At 43.7% G+C, this 13,472-nt stretch overlaps 1 non-coding gene and 1 pseudogene across 1 annotated transcript; one reads left to right on the top strand and one right to left on the bottom strand.

The window, feature by feature from the left end:
- The window catches only part of LOC145566511 (uncharacterized), a 252,110-nt pseudogene extending 243,480 nt beyond the window's left edge, over nucleotides 1-8,630 (bottom strand).
- A 3,532-nt stretch (nucleotides 8,631-12,162) lies between these two features.
- Nucleotides 12,163-12,268, top strand: LOC145569688 (small nucleolar RNA R71). Its single transcript, XR_014096243.1, has one exon. It is a non-coding gene; the product is annotated as a small nucleolar RNA R71 (small nucleolar RNA).
- Nucleotides 12,269-13,472: the final 1,204 nt, after the last annotated feature.

Consider the following 13,472-nt stretch of genomic DNA (forward strand, 5'->3'; position numbering starts at 1 on the left):
TAGATGTAATGGCCAATTGATCATGCAATAACACGGAGGCAAGGCAGTGGTAAACTAAGCATGTAAGAATATCGAATTAAAGCTTAATCTAACCGCCTTCCGGGGTCAATCAAATTCTCCTAACATAGCCTCTATGTTTCCACACTAGAACCATATATTAGAAGGTGCAATCAAAGAACTATCGATAGTAATGAATCTTAACTAAGTCAACTTCCGTTTCTTGTTAGCAAAGATTCACCTTTAATCAACTAACAATGTGCACTTGCAAGAAGATTAAAGAACATCAAACACACAAAGACTTTAATCACCATTAACAAAACCCCAACATCATAAGCATGAATCAATCAACAACTACACCATCCCCACACCCTTGGCTAGGGGACTACTCACAAATCATATTGAAGGCAATATCAATCATCAAATCAATAAGCATCAACATGATCAATAAGCAATTAAGGAAAATCAAAATAAGCAAATAAAACTAAATACAAAAGCAAAGAAAGAGAGTAAGAAATTGCTCATTAATTGAAGATGAAGATTTACAAAGGTTCAAGCAAGCTCCTTCTTCAATATCCAAGTTCATCAATGGAAATCCACACTTTCTCTCTCTACTAATGAAGTTTCTCTCTCTAGATTAGGGCTAAAATGTACATAATGTTCTCATTACAAAACTAGGGGTCTTAATATGCCCCTCACATTACTCTAAAGATGAGTTAAAATGCACGGAAATACCCACGAGAGCGGCCGCTCCATCGAGGATGAGCGGACGCTCCAGAGGGTATTAATCTAAACAGCCGCCTTACTGGAGCGGGCGCTCTCCCAGACAGGAGCGGGCGCTCCCGGTGTGGAGCGGGCGCTCCTCTCTGATGGAGCGGACGCTCCATAAGTCTGGGAAACAGGGGATCAGCAGAGGAAATGGAGCGGGCGCTCCTCTCTGGTGGAGCGGGCGCTCCATAAGTCTGGAAATCAGGAGATCAGACGAGAAAATGGAGCGGGCGCTCCTCTATGGTGAGCGGGCGCTCCTCTTTATAGCTCCGGACTCTTCTCCAAATCCATGCTCCTCTCTTCCGCTATTCCAATGCACTCAAAAGTTTGACTAAGCCTCGAGCAGGACCACGCGAGCACTCCATCAAACCTGCTCAAACACTCATACACAAACATAAGCATAGAAAAGAGGGAAAGCGGCAAAGCAAGGCCAAAAACAAAGTAAAAAGGAGGGGAAAACACAAAAAGGAACAAGGCAAAGAAATCTAAAACAAAGTGCTTGAAAAGGCTCAAACAAGTGTCAAGTGAAGGGAAAAACCCTTAAAGAAAAGGGTAAAAGGGTGGTATAAATACCACTCATCAAAATCCCCCACACTTGCCTCTTGCTTGTCCTCGAGCAAGATGAATCAAAACAACGAGCAAACACAACAAACATAACATGACAAGGCTTACGACAATCGATCAAATACCACGGTGAGAAATGCTCAATTCGGGCTCAAATATAATGACATTGATCAAAGAATACCTACCTTTCTCAATTCAAGAGGGAAAACACGCTTTAAGATGCTCAAGGTTGAAAAAGACAAACCTAAGCTAAGCATAGAGAACTAATGATTTCATCCTCCACCCTAGCCCCATCCAAGACGGTCCACGTTCTCTCCGCTAGCTTCAATTCATCCCCTAATTGGCTCCTCATGATTCCGCGAGGGAACCGGAAAAAATAATTCTATGTGGAATAATGAGGTTATCCCGACATCTCAACTATGCGTACTCTCTCCATAGGGTTGAAATCCATCTCCCTCCACCGTTTCCTTGACCACGCCCCTCTAGAGTCCAAAGGTCTTAGTTAGGGTTGCAATGTCATGGCTAAAGGTTAAGGTAGGGAATTAATTTGAAAACTTTGGTGGAGACTCCTAAGTGAAGCATAAGAGTGGCCATCTCTCAATAACAACATCAGAATCCAACCTAAGTTTCAAATCACAACCTTCAATACAAATTACACGACAATACTACTCTCCTTTTTTTCAAGATTTTCATTTCACTCAAAATTTTTTCAAATTCTTATTATTATTATTTTTTTTTTCCTCTTTCTTTATTTTTTTTTTTTTTTTTTTTTTTGGAGATGCTTGGTTTTCATAGATTACAACTTCCTTGCCGAACCTTTTGCACACATTTTTTTTTTTTTTTTTCACGAATAGACTTTCAAGACCTCATTCGAACCAAATTGCACAACTTTCTTGTTTAAAATAAAGACTCTCAAACCCGAACCTCACAAGCCGATGCTTCACTAACTACAAGGGTTGGTAAGACATAGGCCGCTAGGTTTGTAATGTGGTTTAACCAAGAAAAGGGAAATAAGGCTCAACATGGCTAGCAAGAAGGTACATGCAAAATAAAAACCAAATTTGTAACAAAACACAAGGAAAACAAAGAAAAATGAGAAGAGATTCCCTCTTCCTCCTCTAGAGTTATATGATCACGGTCTTGGGAGCTAGATACCAACACAAGGATTGAGACACACATAGTTAAGGATCCAAAATGCCGCTCGACAAAAGTGATGAAGGCTTGAACAATAAACGCTCACATGGGATATGAATTTAAGCAATTACCAACCAAAAGAATCCTATTCACTACGGAGAGCAACACCATCTTACCACTTTCCCGTGAACTAGGGGTTCAAACGTCCTCAAGAGTTCTAAACCGGGCTACCTTAGCTTAAAATGTGTCTAGTTCAACCCTAAGCACTCTCAGACCGTGAAGACCCTCTTCAACTAGGAAGGTAAGCATTCAAAAATATGTCATAACAAAGGCATATAGGTCCACATTTCCAAATGAAGGAGCAAATTCTCAATTTTCAAAAATTTTCTCTTGTTATGATTATGAATGTCACAAAAAGAAAGAAGAAAAGCAACCCACAAAGGAAAAAGGAAGAAATCAAAACGGTTCAAAAGAGAGGCATGTAAATCACATAAATCCCAATCGACATACAATGATCGTTGAATATAACATCAACGATCCCAGGTTCCTTAGAACCAAATCAAACAACCTCGAACCATTCAACTTCTTCCTAATCTAAACTAAACTATGCAACCATTCAAATATTTAAAGAGTTGAGAAGGGAAATTTGTCACCCAAATATGCTTAGAAAACGCAAGTCCACTATCAATGAAGCTCCATTGCTTGGAAAAATTTGAGGGACGCGCCAATAAGCCCTACAAAATGTCAAAATCCAACACAACTCGGCAAATATTCGGTTAGTAGCAAGAGAAAAAGGAAAATAAGAAGAAAAGAAAGCAAAATAAAAATAAAATAAATAAAATAAATAAAAGCAAAAACTACTAAAGAAAAAGGACAAAGAAAAGAAGAAAAGAGTTTGGATTAAAGGGGAAATTTGGATTTTTGAAAATGGGAGCAAAACAACACAAGGCTATCATCAAATCAGAGAACATAGAAGGTGAGCATCAACCAACACCGAGAAAAAAAAAACATATGCAAGAGACACCTATTGGCCATGAATATGCCCCATAGAACAAGGCCCTTAAATGAAACAATGAATAGGCACCCCCCCACACTTGAACGAAAACCGTCCTCGGTTTGATCAAAATTGGGAAATAGGTGGGAGGAAGGGCTAAACTTGGCCCGAGGGCCCTAGTCCTCCATGTGAGAACTAGAGCCCTCTCCATATGGACGCCACTCGTAGTCGACGTCGATAGGAGGGCCATGGGGGTCCCAACCACCGGTATAACCCGGTGGAAAACCACGGTTCCGGTACAACTCTTGTTGGTAGTCTGGAAGAGGGTCATAGGGAGGGGGCATCACAAGGGGCTCGGATGTGTACATGGGGTAGTTGGGGTCCCCACGGTAATCACACCCCCCCGGTGCTTTGTAATCATACCCCTCAGAGGTGGGGTAGTTCACTCGGGGGGTCCCTTGAGATGAAGGCCCGGACCAATAGGGCCAAACCGGTTGACGGGGAGTGCCGTCAGAATGCGGTTCCTCGTATGAAGGAACCGGCCCCTGTTGGGGCGGAAAATACGGGTAGTTCACCGGTGGGTCAAAATGTCCTTGGTTTACATGCCAATCATAAATGTTGGCGTTGTAAACCGAGTTCCCATCGGCGACTTCCGTCAACCGGTTTACTTGCATAGACAAATTCTGAAAAGCTGACTCGATGTTAAATGAGGAAGAGGAAGAAGAAGCCATACCTCCCCCGCTAAAGGGGGGGACGTTCACTTGTTGAGACCCTTCCCCATAGTGGAAGGATTGATGCTCGAAATGTTGAAAACCTTGTTGTTGTTGCTGAAATTGTTGTTCTTGAAATTGTTGTTGTTGAAATTGTTGTTGTTCTTGGAATTGTTGTTGGTCTTGTTGCCGCCTTTGCCTTGGGGCCCGGGGAGCTCTCTCCCTCAACGACAAGCTACCCTCCTCAAGGTTAGCTCGAGGAACGCGCCATTGATTTTCATCTTCCGGCGGGTTGGTGATGTAGTCGTTCGGGAGGAGGCACCAAGAAGAATCGCGGACCATCCAAACCCGCTCATCTCCCCCAACGCGAGTAGGCACCTCGCGGATCATCCCGGCCGTCTTGAGGGCCCCTAGGTTCAAGTAGGGCTGCTCATCGACTGGGGTAAGCTTGGCTAGCTCCGCTCCATAGCCTAACTTGTAGGCTATCCATGTAATCATCCCCCCCAACTGAATATCACCAGTGAGGGAGACACCAAGTTGCGTCTCATGGAAGCGGTCAGTGAGGAGGCCCCCGAAATTCATCCCATGGTCGTAGTTGATGTACCCGTCGGTGGCCAACCACAGTAGAACGAGCTCTTCTTGGTTGATTTTCCCGAGCTCTTGGCGAGAAAATAAGGCATACACCATTAGCCTGTGAAAGTACCGGAGGGCCGGATGGATGATTTCCGACGCCTTTGCCGATCTTGATTTGAATTTGGTGTTGCCTTGGGTGACGGTGCCCCACCACTCTTGCTCGTCGTAGCCTTGCCACATCCTCTCGTTGTCATAGGCTCTATGCACTGGGGCCTCGGGATCCCACCCGAACATCCGGTTGAGCTCACTCATTGGAACCTTCCGCGGGTTGTTGAACATACGGAAGTTAAGCTCAAGTTCTTTCACCCCTCGCCTCTCGATGGATTGAAGGTTGAATGAAGAGAGGAATTCGAGGGTGAGCTCCCGGTAAGTGAATGGTGCCTTGGGCTCGGCCTCCGGGTTGTGGGTGAATTTTGATGGAACCTTGATGTTGAGGAAGGTTTTCCACCCGAAGGACTCGGCCATGTCCCGGACATCGGCATCGATGCCCAAAGCCTGACAACATTCCTTGTCATAGAAACGGGTGGATCGAACGGCCCGCTTGGAAAGCTCGTTATAGCACTTTTCTTGATAAGGTGAAGCAAACTTCACCTTATAGGGTTGAGGAGGTGTACTGGGCACCGCCGCGGAGCTAGATGCGGCTTGAGAGGATGAACCCTTTTGTGATTTGCGGGAGGAAGACCCGGGCAACATATCTCTTAATCGGCGAGACATGACTTATGCTAAGAGCTTGCAACAAGAAGGAGTACAAAGGATAGGTACCTACAAACAACAAAGAATCCAACTTCAAATACTCATCTCATGAACATAAATCATCCACAATCAAGACAACTAGCCAAAAAAAGGCATTAAATAGTGAAATGGAAACCACTCAACGAACAAAGACTAGGAAAAATTAGGACATGTGAGAGGGGTTCAATCATCACTTCAAAACATTTGTACATTCAAAACAAGGTGATGGAAGCATTAACACTATCTAAATGCTTGATTTAGCATGTTGAAATAGGAGTAGTCATCCAAATAACACAATGCTCAATAGAACAATTCGTCTTGGCAAAAATCATACAAATACCAATATCATATCAAATCAAACAATACTAGCATGAATAGTTGTAGTGTAGCTTGAATTAAACATCAAGAACAAGAATTATGCTAGCATGAGCGAAATTTATCCCATGATACAAGTATGAAAATTTGCAAACAAAACCAACTACAAACTTCATCCAAACAACGTTAAAGCCCAAACATGACAATTTCAAACACATACTACTCAATTTCAACCTATTCAAACACCATAAACTAGTACTACATGAATGAACAAGTAGTCATGAAATTTAAACAAATTCGAGTCTCCAATACACAAATTAAGAAACAAGATGGCTAATTATACTTACAAAATCAACAATTAAGTGAAGTAGAGTAAGAAATTCATACCAAATTGCTTCAAACAAACTCAAAGAACAAAGACCCAAATTGGATGAAATTCGCCGATCTCGACACTAAAAGATGAAGAGTTGATTTTGAGGTGAAATTTGGAGTGAAATTTGTGATTTTGATTGTGTGAGGGTGATTTAAAGTGAGAAATTGTGAGGAATGAGGGAAGTGGATTTCTTAGGGTTTGAGTGAGAGTGTGAAATGAGGGAAAAATGAAGAGGAAAGGGGGAAAAACAAGCTTTAAGCTCGTTTTTTTTTCGGAAAATCGTAAGGAGCGGGCGCTCCACGAGGGGGAGCGGACGCTCCCTACTGATAGGAGCGGGCGCTCCATAAGGGTGGAGCGGACGCTCCATTTTTCTGAGAAAAGGCTCTGATTTTTGGGGGGTTATGGTGCGGACGCTCCACAATGTGGAGCGGGCGCTCCACATATATGGAGCGGGCGCTCCCCTCTAGTGGAGCGGACGCTCCATTAGTCTGAAACTTACCTGAGCTGCTGGAATGGTGCGGACGCTCCACTTGGGTGGAGCGGGCGCACCATTCAACTGGTTTTGCCCTCTAATTCCTTGGAATTTGAACTCCTTTCCTTCACTTAGCCTCATATTCTACTCCATTCCTACCCTACAACATCAAACAACAACAATCCAAGTAACCAAATATCCAAATTAATCCAAATCCACAAATCAAAAGACTAAAGAAAATAACGAGAAACTCGGGTTGCCTCCCGGAAGCGCTTTTGGTTAACGTCGTTAGCTCGACGTTCCTCGGGTTGATCAAGGAGGGTTGTATTGACGATGCACGTCACTTAGAGTAACTGAAACCGGTTCATCACTTGGGGATCCTTCAAAATAAGGCTTGAGGCGGTGGCCGTTGACTTTAAAAGGGGAGTGGCCCTCTTGGGAAATTTCATAAGCACCATATGGAAACACCTCCGTAACAATGTATGGCCCACTCCATCTTGATCGGAGCTTGCCCGGGAAGAGTTTCAACCTTGAGTTGAAGAGGAGCACCTTTTGCCCTTTGACAAAATCTTTCTTGATGATTTGAGCGTCGTGCCACGCTTTTGATCTTGCCTTATACATGCTTGCATTCTCATAAGCACTCAACCTCAATTCCTCTAGCTCATGTAACTCTAAAAGCCTTTTCTCCCCCGCACTATGGAGATCAAGGTTGATTTGCTTGATCGCCCAATGAGCACGATGCTCCATCTCCACGGGCAAATGGCAATTCTTCCCATATACAAGCTTGTAGGGGGTAGTCCCAATTGGCGTCTTGAAAGCGGTCCTATAAGCCCATAGAGAATCAATGAGCTTAGAGGACCAATCCTTCCTCGTTCTGGCAACTGTTTTCTCCAAGATCACTTTGAGCTCTCTATTTGTGACCTCCGCTTGACCACTTGTTTGGGGGTGATAAGCAAGCCCCCGCTTGTGAGATACCCCATATTTCTCAAGTAGTCGCACGAAGGTGTGGTGTTTGAAATGTGACCCCCCATCACTAATGATTGCCCTCGGAACATCGAATCTTGGGAAAATCACTTTCTTGAAGAGGTTGACCACCACTTTTGAGTCATTTGTTGGAGAAGCTACGGCCTCCGCCCATTTGGACACGTAGTCAACAGCTACCAAAATATATTTGTTCCCATTTGAGGAGATAAAAGGCCCCATGAAATCTATCGCCCACACATCGAAAACTTCAAGCTCAAGGATGGGGTTTTGTGGCATTTCATCCCTTCTCGAAATATTCCCCACCCTTTGACATCTATCGCAGGTCTTGACAAATATCCATGAGTCCTTGAATAAGGAAGGCCAAAAGAGCATTGATTGCAGAACTTTTGAGGCGGTTTTCTGAGCACTCATATGCCCACCACAAGGACAGGAGTGGCACATGTGGAGAACACTTTGAAACTCATTATCGGGAACGCATCTCCTCAATAACCCATCAACCCCTCTCTTCAACAAAATCGGTTCATCCCAAATATATCTCTTTGCCTCGTGCTTGAGTTTTCGACGTTGTTGTGAAGTGAAATTCGGAGGTATGGCACCACAAGCCAAGTAATTCACAATATCCGCATACCATGGAGCCGACTTCACCTCAAGAACGTATAGCACATCATCCCTTAAAGCATCCTCAATTGGCAAACCATCATCCTTGAACCTTGCACCGCCCAACCTTGAAAGGTGATCCGCCACCACGTTCTCGGCACCCTTTTTATCTCTCATTTCATAGTCAAAGTCTTGGAGAACTAAAACCCATCTCAACAACCTTGGTTTAGCTTCCTTCTTCCCTATCAAATATTTGAGAGCCGAATGGTCGGTGTACACAATTGTCCTAGAACCAATGAGGTAGGTTCTAAACTTCTCAAATGAGTGAATAACCGCTAAGAATTCCTTCTCGGTGGTTGTGTAGTTTCGTTGAGCGTCGTTGAGAGTTTTGGACAAATAATGTATGACATGAAGCTTCCCATCCTTTCGTTGCCCAAGAACCGAACCAATAGCCTCGTCGCTTGCATCGCACATGAGCTCAAATGGAAGAGACCAATCCGGGCCTTGGACAATAGGGGCGGTGCAAAGGGCCTCTTTCAACCTACAAAAACACTCATGACAAGCATCATCAAATATAAACTCTTTATCTTGTTGCAATAGGGATGTGAGAGGCTTTGCAATCAAAGAAAAGTCTTTTATGAAACGCCGATAGAACCCGGCATGGCCAAGGAAAGACCTCACTTCCCTCACGTTGGTGGGGGGAGGAAGTTTCTCAATGACCTCTACCTTGGCTCTATCAACCTCAATGCCGGCATGGGAAATTTTGTGCCCAAGAACAATCCCACTTTCTACCATAAAATGGCACTTTTCCCAATTTAGCACGAGGTTAGCCCTCTCACATCTTTCTAAGCAACGAGATAAATTAGATAGACAATCTTCATAGGTGGCCCCTCCAACGGAGAAGTCATCCATAAAGACCTCTATCTCATCCTCAATCATATCACTAAAAATGGACATCATACAACGTTGGAATGTTGCGGGAGCATTACAAAGCCCAAAAGGCATCCTACGATACGCATAAGTACCGTAGGGACAAGTGAAAGTCGTCTTCTCTTGATCCTTGGGGTCAATCGGGATTTGGAAGAATCCCGAATAGCCATCAAGAAAACAATAAAAGGAATGCTTTGTAAGCCTCTCCAACATTTGATCAATGAACGGTAATGGAAAATGATCTTTGCATGTACTTGTGTTGAGTTGGCGATAGTCAATGCACATGCGCCAACCGGTTACAAGCCTAGTGGGGACTAGTTGATCATGATCATTTTTCACCACCGTCATTCCCCCTTTCTTAGGCACAACTTGCACGGGAGATACCCAATCACTATGAGCAATTGGGTATATAATTCCCGCATCAAGAAGCTTAGCCACTTCCTTCCGCACAACCTCTTGCATGGAAGGGTTAAGCTTCCTTTGCCTTTGCCTAACGGGTTTGGCATCTCCCTCTAGATCAATTTTGTGCATGCATAAAGAAGGACTTATACCTTTGATGTCATCAATGGTATAGCCTAAAGCTTTCTTGTGTTTTTTCAAGACATTGATCAAGAGGGAGGTTTGCTCCTCCGTTAGGTTGGAATTAACAATCACGGGGAAAGACTCATTAGAACCAAGAAATACATACCTCAAGCCCAAAGGTAGAGGTTTCAAGTCTACCTTCGGTGCTCCCTTACCATTGGTGTTCTCTTCTCTTTCCTCAACTTGAAAGAGGTCATGGGTGTGAAAAGCCTCCTCCTCCATGCTCTCATCCATGCACTTGCTCTTGCTTTCCTCTAGCAAATCCTCATAGAATTGAATGTCGTCCTTGCGAACACCTAGCTTAGAATCATTCAACAATACATTCTCTAGGGGATCGTTAGAAGCATACAAATGGGAACGAGAGAATTCACTAAGCATGGAATCTAGAACATCTACTCTAAAGCATTCACTACTTGAGGAAGGTTGTTGCATGACACTATTTAAATCAAACTCAATTGAGTCATTGTCAATTTTCAAAGATATTTTGCCTTCCTTCACATCAATAATGGCCCTAGAGGTGGCTAAGAACGGCCTACCCAAGATAATAGGAATCCTTTCATCCTCATCCATTTCTAGCACGTAAAAATCCACGGGGAATGTAAACTTCCCTACCCTAAGGGGGATGTCCTCCACTTTCCCCATGGGAAATTTAATAGACCGATCCGCTAGTTGGAGAGTGGTGTTGGTGGGGGAAAGGGTTCCTACATTGAGCTTTTGGTAGACGGAGTAGGGCATGAGGCTCACACTCGCTCCTAAATCACATAAAGCTTTGTCAAACTCAATCCCATTGATAGAACAAGGAATGGAAAAACTACCCGGATCCTTCAACTTAGTGGGAAGTTTGTTGGAAAGGATTGCACTACAATTGGCGGTCAAGCTCACCGTTTCACACTCCCTTCTCCCACTCAAAAGATCTTTCAAAAACTTAGAGTAATGGGGCATTTGTTTCATAGCATCTATAAAAGGGAGGGAAACATGCAAGTTCTTGATCACATCCAAAAACTTCCCAAATTGAGCATCAAGCTTAGCTCTCACAAATCTTTGGGGAAAAGGTAGCCTCTCCTCTCTAGGTTGGAGATTTAGGGTCAAGGGGGTGGTCTCTTTTTCCTTTTGCACCTCAACATCCCTCTCCCTCTCAACATTAGAAGGTTCCTTGGTTCTCTCACTCCCCCTCTCCAACTCTACTTCATTTCGAGGTTCTTCCTCAACTAAGGGGTCACTCCCTACTACCTTTCCACTCCTTGTTGTCACGGCATACAAAGGTTTTGGGTTGACTCCTTGACTAGGGATAGAGGAAGAAGAAGAAGAAGAATTGGAAGCAAGTTGGGCAATTTGGGTTTCAAGCATTTTCATATGAGCATTGGTTCGCTTTTTATCCTCCTCATTCCTCTTCTTTTCCTCCTCATTCCTCTTCTTTTCCTCCTCATGCATCTTCATGATGGCATCTAGCTTAGCCATCACGGGATCATTAGGAGGGGCCTCAATTTGAAGAGGTTGTTGAGGTGGAGGAAGTTGGGATTGATGGAAACCCGGAGGCCTATTGGTTTGGGCATAGTTAGAAACATTTTGGCCCCTATTGCCTCCGGTTCCTTGGTTGGGAACATTGCTTTGTCGATTATTTCCCATGTTACCTTAATCACCAAAATTTTGATTTTGATGGTCTTGGTATCGGGAGTTGGGTTGTTGGTTTTGGTAGCCATACCCTCTTTGGTTAGAGTAGCCTTTTCCATTGAAATTGGAAGGGCCTCCCCCACCATGGTATTGGTTATCATAACCACCACCACTTTGGTTCCAACCACGGTTTCCACCTTGATTCCAATTCCCCATTTGATTGGGGTTTGGCCTCAAGTTCCCTACATTTTCCATTCTAGGAACAAAATTCATAGCATTGACATCTTCTACATTATCATCATATTCATAGGGAGGGGGTTGAACTTCGCAAGCATACACACAATGGGAGGTATCATGATCATAGGTTTCACGTTTTGAGCAAAACATGCATCCTTGAGGCATTTTATTATAAGAAGAGGGGGAAGAAGTGGCCATACCATTGCCTCCCTTGGTAGAAGGGGAGGTATTACCATGAGGATTGGACCTTTCTTTCATCATTTCATCCATTTTCTTGGCCATCTTGGAGATTTGGGAAGAAAGGTTGTTGATTGCGTTGGCTTGCTCTAATGCATAGACACCTATGCTAGAAGTGGCCTCCCTTTCTCCTTCGTACCAATCATCATAGTGCTTTGCGGCCTCCTCTATGATGCATTCCACTTCATCCTCTCCCTTGTTCATGATTGGACCGCCGGCGGCGGCATCTAGGCTTGTTCTCCCTTGAGGTGAGAGACCTCCATAGAAAGTGTGGATGAGTTGATACTTGGGTATCCCATGATGTGGGCATTGACGTTAAAGCTCCTTGTACCGGTCCCATGCCGCACTTAGAGTCTCACCACTCTTTTGGCGAAAGCCTTGGATCAACGATCGAGCCTCGGCGGTCTTCCTATGGTTATAAAATTTCCTCAAGAAAGCCGTTGTCACTTGGTCCCAAGTTGTGAGAGAGTTAGGGGGCACCTCCTTCTCTAGCCATTCTAGACCTCTCCCAATTAAAGAAAATGGAAACATCTTGAGACGGATGTACTCTTGAGTCACCCCGTTGGCTTTGATTGTGTCACAATATTTCTCAAATTCTTTTAAATGCTCATGAGGGCTCTCAAATTTTCCACCTGAGAATTGTTTCCTCTCTATCAAAGCAATCAAATTGGGCTTGATTTCGAAGTTGTTGGATTGAGTGGTAGGAGTTAGGATCCCACTTTGGGCTCTAAAGGCTTCGGGAGCCCCAAGACGACTCAAAGGTGTATTCTCTCCCATTTTAGGACCGTCTTCACCTCCGGACTTAAAGTTTGAAAAGGGGTTGATATCGGGGCTTGATAGCGAATTAGGGCTATCTAAGTCTTCACTTGAGGGTGAAGATGGTGGAGTATCTTCCAATTCTCTTACTCCTTCATTCGTTGGGGTGTAAGAATTTCTACTCCTCGCTCTCGCTTCTCTTCGAAGTAAGGACAAAGATCTTTCTAACTCCGGATCAATGGGAACCAAAGACCTTGAGCGAGTTCGTCCTCTGTTCATACAACAAAGTTAAGGAGAACGTAAGCACTGACAAGTAACAAGAAGTAACAAATACTAAAAGACAAGGAATGAGATAGTCTCAAATGAAGTAGTGAAAAATTAATGGAAGCCGTCTCCCCGGCAACGGCGCCGAATTTGACAAGGTAATAATCGCGTCGTCAAACGACTACACCTCAATCAAATATAATTTATACACCTAAACAAACCTAATACAAGTAAAAGGCAAGTATAGGGGTCGAACCACAAGGAGACATGCATAAACACCACATTCACTACTCAATACTTAAGCTACCTCGGAACAAGAAATGTGAAAAGTTAAGAAATTAAACTGGAGATTAAGAATGATCAAAACCAAAATAACTAAGCACCAAGGGGAGTAGGTAGATGTAATGGCCAATTGATCATGCAATAACACGGAGGCAAGGCAGTGGTAAACTAAGCATGTAAGAATATCGAATTAAAGCTTAATCTAACCGCCTTCCGGGGTCAATCAAATTCTCCTAACATAGCCTCTATGTTTCCACACTAGAACCATATATTAGAAGGTGCAATCAAAGAACTATCGAT

Source organism: Chenopodium album, chromosome 11 (genome assembly GCF_948465745.1).
Source record: "Chenopodium album chromosome 11, dcCheAlbu1.1, whole genome shotgun sequence".
In the NCBI taxonomy this organism is placed as follows: domain Eukaryota; kingdom Viridiplantae; phylum Streptophyta; class Magnoliopsida; order Caryophyllales; family Amaranthaceae; genus Chenopodium; species Chenopodium album.